Raw genomic sequence first — 5,176 nt, 5'->3', positions numbered from 1 at the left:
TCTAAAATATATGTGAGGAAAAACTGTAAAAACCTCCAGAAAGCTATAAAACTAGAATTGAAAGGTGGAAAAGCCTATGCTGTGCTTGAATAATGACAGGTATAACAGATATGAAAAATATGTATGATACCCCCTTGATCAAAACTAATTCATTAATAGATCAAATGGGTAAGGATAGAATATTCAAAAATTGAAGTAAACATTTTACATATGAAAAGGTAGCAAATAGATCAGTGGGAAAGGAAGGATGGTTTAAGAGGTCTTATATAATTAGGTATTCATATGAAAAAATTAAAGTGAGATCTGTTTCAGATGCTACATAAAAGAAAATAGATAATTAATAAGTGGATTAGAAATTTACAAAAAAATAATTTATGATTACTAGTAAATTTAGGTGATTTTTCTTTTTTTTGTTTTTGTTTTTCTCATTTCAAGTTTATTAAAACTTTAGCAGTACAAATTATTCAGGTTGCAGATTATCAACAGATCAACGCAATAAAGTCCACATTAAAAAAAAAGGACAAACATAAAACCCCAAAACAATGAGAAGAGGAAAACAACATAAAGAAGATTCGTCAGCATGTCTCTAAAACTTAAAATCTGAGACAGAATGGAAATAAGAAGTGTACACAACTCACTCATCCACTTTTGTCTTCATCTGTTCCAGGGCTTGATTCATGATCAAAATTTTTATTTTTATCATGTATGTGGTCATTTTCTTGACCCTTTGATTTTTGGTTTTCTTTTTCCACTGAGGACCTGGTCTTCTCATCCTCCTTATTTTTCAGTGTGGAGAACTTTAATTCATTGTCCTGACTACTGTGTTTTATTTTTGAGGATGGACTTTGATCTCTATCAGCCTTTTCCCCCCTGTTATTATTTGAACTATTATGATCACGATTTTTAGAGTACATTCTCTTCTCACCCTCAGAATTTTCTTTCCTGTGCAAACTTTTACCTTCTTGGTTCCTATATTTTTCTTTGTTCCTGCTTTGACTTTCTTCTCTCTCTGAGCTCCGTGAATCTCTCCTCCTCCTCCTCCTATCCTTACTTCTCGATCTTCCTGGTGTTACTCTTCTCTCTCGGCTCCGGGACCTTCCTCTTCTCCTGTACTCCTGCTCCCTGTATCTATGGTACTCCTTGCTCCTGCTGCGATCTCGGTCATGGCTTCTCGATCGCACCCTTCTGCTCCTGTCCCTACTTCTGCTTCGGTCTCTTGTTCTACTATTGTAACTGTGTTTTTGCCTTTAGTGACATTACATTCTCTACTTCTAGACTGTGCACGTCTATATTTTTCTTTACTTTTATTATGATCATGCTCATTACTTTTTTAACTGTTTAGACTTCTCTTTACTTCTATTCCTTTCCTGATCCTTTCCTTTAGAATCACCCTTTTCTTTTTCTTTAACAATCTCATGATCCCTTTCTTTACTCCTTGACCTCATCCTCTTTTCTTCATGTCTATTATGCTTTGTATCTCTTTCTTTACTCTTTGATTTCTCTTTGCTCTTACTCCTACTTTTAGATTTGGCCCTTTTCTTCACTTTGTTTTTGTTATATTTATCATCTTTTTCTGAATTTCTTATGATGTCTCTCTCCTTGCTGTTAGATTTATGGTCTTTAACTTTCTTTTCCTTTTCATTTTTTCTGTTAGGACTCTCAGACACATGCCTATGATCAGTTATTTTTTTCTCTTTTACTCTAACTGGGCTTCTTTGATTTTCTTTTAGTTCATTTAATTCACTCTTATTGCCTTTGATCCATCTTTCACCACTTTTCTTTGTGCTCTCTACATCTCTTGCCTCCAATGTGGAGGAGTCTCACTACGTCTGAAACGATCCCTTGATCTGGGTCTAGAAGGAGTTCCGTAACACCTTGGTCCTCTTCCTTTAATTTTCCTGCCAGACCTAGTAACTAAAAGTCGCCTCTGATGTGAAGCAGGCTGGGAGTTAGGTGGATTACTCTCTCTCTCTTCCTTTCTCTGTTTTTCCTTTCTTTTTCATCCACTTTAGGGGGACTTTTCCTCATTAGGAATCGATTTTCAGGTATAGGAGGGATCTCTTCTGGACGGACAGTAGACTGCTGCTGTGCTTCAAGATTTTCAGTCTCACTTTCGCTAGATGCACTTTTCTTGCTTTTCTTTCGCTTCTTCTTTTCTTTCTTGTGTTTTCGGGAATTTTTCCTATGTTTCTTTTTTCTTTTTTTTTTTGATTTCTCTTCAGAAGCACTTTCTGAATCAGAAGAATCAGAAGAGGACTGAGAATCACTTGAGCTATCTGAGTCACTAGATGAAGAGGATGATGATGATGATGATTTATGTCTTTTCTTTTCTTCTTTCTTAGTTTTAGATTTGGGAATTAGCTCTCCACAACTGAGTATCCGCACCTCAGCAAATGGTTTGCTAGCCGCATCTGTTTTCTGATTTTCTATCTCTCTTACAACTTCTTGACCAGATATCACTTGCCCAAAAACAACATGCTGCCCATCTAAGTGAGGAGTTGGCTTCGTTGTTATGAAGAACTGTGAACCGTTTGTATCCTTCCCTCTGTTGGCCATAGACAAAAGAAATTCTTTGTTGTGTTTAACAGCAAAACTCTCATCTTCAAAAAATCCTCCATAAATAGATTCCCCTCCTCGTCCATTCCCTTCACTGAAGTCACCACCTTGAACCATAAAATCCTTGACAACTCTGTGAAAGAGACAACTCTTGTAATGTAATGGTTTCTGAGTTGATTTTCCTGTCCCCTTTTCACCTGTACAAAGACAATGGAAGTTCTCGCATGTTTTGGGGCACACATCAGAAAATAATTCAAAGACCACTCTTCCGGCAGGTTGATTATTAATGGCAATGTCAAAAAAACATCGAGGATGCTGAACTTTTATTCCCATGTTTCCAATACTTCAATCTGCTCCAGTAGTCTTCACTTCCTGGGTCCGGTCCTTTCTAGGTGATTTTTCTTTCTTTCTTTCTTTCTTTCTTTTTTTTTTTTTTTTTTTTTTTTTTTTTTTTAACAAAATGGCTGTGGGTAATATGCTCAAATAATGCTCAAATTCAGGAGTAATAATACAAAAGAATGAGATACATGACTGAATAGAAATAAACAAAAATTACACAGAAATACACCAAGATTGAAAAAAAAATGGAATACTAGAGAAAAATGCAATGACATTACAGAGTTATAATGATTAATATATTTTAAAACTTCTAAAATTGATATAGAGGGGAACCTGGGTAGTTCAGTCTTTTGAGCATTTATTTGACTCTGGATTTCAGCTCAGGTCATGATCTCATGGTCGTGAGTTGGAACCCTGTGTCAAGCTCTCCACTAACAGTGCGGAACCTGCTTGGGATTCACTCTCCCTCTCCCTCTGCCCCTTCCCTGCTTGTCCTCACTCTTACTCTGTTTCTTTCCCTCTCTCAAAATAATTGAATAAATAAATAAAATTAAAATGATAAAAAAAGACCATCATTTATAGAAAATGGATAAGATATAGAAAGAGAAACTGTTCTCTAATAAATGTGAGAAATGTACATTATTACTGTTACATGAAATACTGCCTCTCATCCACTGAGACATTGTCATTAACAACATTCTTGATGAGCTAATAGGAAAACGAGTATGCTTCGATAGTGTTGGTGGTAATACAAAATGCTATAAACTTCTGTGGAGGTCAATTTATCTATATCCAATGAAATCACACCTGTATTCCCCTTTCAAATCCAGTGTCTAGAAGTTCATTCCAAAGACACATAGCAAAAATTCAAAATGACTATAGGTTAAAGGCTATTCATTACAGTGCTATTTAAAATACCAAAGGACTGGAAAGAACCCAAATATTTATCAGTGGAGGAATCTATAAGAATTTATTATACACAGACTCCATGGTACCAGCTTTAAAAGGGACAACCACTGGGTAATACTGTGGGTTGATCTCCAGGACACAGTGTTCCAAAAATATAAATAGTTTAATGTCTTTTAATAGGAAATTAATAGAATGAAAAATATATATGTATTTGTTTATTAATTCAAATAACTCATTGAAAGATGAACAACATTAATAAAAGTAGTTAATTAAGGGAATGGAGGTATTGGGCTGGAGGGGATATTTTAGAAGCTAGGCTCTCTGAATGTATCTTGTATAATACTGACCTTAAGATCATATAAAAGTTTTACATATTAAAAATACTATAATAAGATGAAAAGGAAAAAAACTCTATATATTGAGATAGTAGCTTAACTGCATAAAGAATTGCTTTTGTCTTTCTTTAAAATACAGAATGTGGTTGAAAATGTCTGGTGAGATATATCCTAGGGAGAATTAACAACTGCAAATAATCTTAGCCTGTATTCAGAACTCATGTTCTAATAATATTATTATGTTTAATCTTCATTAAGTTATGTGTGTGTACAACATATAGTAGATACCCTCTGCCTGTGTTTATATATATGTATATAATGGTTGGTTTTATGTGTCAACTTGATTAGGCTAAGGGTTTAAGATAATTGTCAAAACATTATTTCGAGGTGTTTCTGGAAAAGATTAGGATTTGAATTGGTGAACTGAGTAAAGCTAATACTCCTCCCTAATGAGATGGGCATCAGCCAAGATGTTGAGTGGCTGAATAAAACAAAAAGGCAGAGGAAGGGCAAACTCACAATCTGTGCTTGAGCTGGGACTACCATTTCTGCCCTCTGACATCAGTACTTCTGGTGCTTCAGCTCTTGGACTCAGATGGGGGCTTAAACCATCAGGCCCATAAATCTTAGGCATTTGGACTAGTACTGATCACACCACTGGTATTCCTGGTTCTTCGGCTTACACATCACAGATCACGAGATTTCTGTCTCTGTTACCTTATAAGTCAATTCCTATCATAAGTCTCCTCTTATATATACCTATATCTATATCTATATCTATCTATATCTATATATGTATATCTTTATCTATATCCTATTGGTTCTATTTCTTTGGAGAACCCTGACAAGATAAATACAAGTTAAAAATACACACACACACACACACACACACACTGCTTGTACATGAAATGACTGATTATACTGACATTGGCAAAACAAAGATTTTTAAGCATAACACTATAATATTAACTTTGCTTTGGATATATTAGGATGAATTCATGTAGTATTTTTCTATTTAAAAAATTGTAATTCTTATT

The 5,176-nt window shown here is 34.8% G+C and overlaps 1 pseudogene; it reads right to left on the bottom strand.

The window, feature by feature from the left end:
* Positions 1-588: 588 nt before the first annotated feature.
* On the bottom strand, positions 589-2,889 carry LOC115301743 (annotated as a pseudogene).
* Positions 2,890-5,176: the final 2,287 nt, after the last annotated feature.

The sequence above is a fragment of the Suricata suricatta genome, chromosome 9 (assembly GCF_006229205.1).
Source record: "Suricata suricatta isolate VVHF042 chromosome 9, meerkat_22Aug2017_6uvM2_HiC, whole genome shotgun sequence".
NCBI classification, from domain to species: Eukaryota; Metazoa; Chordata; class Mammalia; order Carnivora; family Herpestidae; genus Suricata; species Suricata suricatta.
The sequence above is the reverse complement of the archived record's forward strand: the minus strand, read 5'-3'. Positions and strand labels throughout refer to the sequence as shown.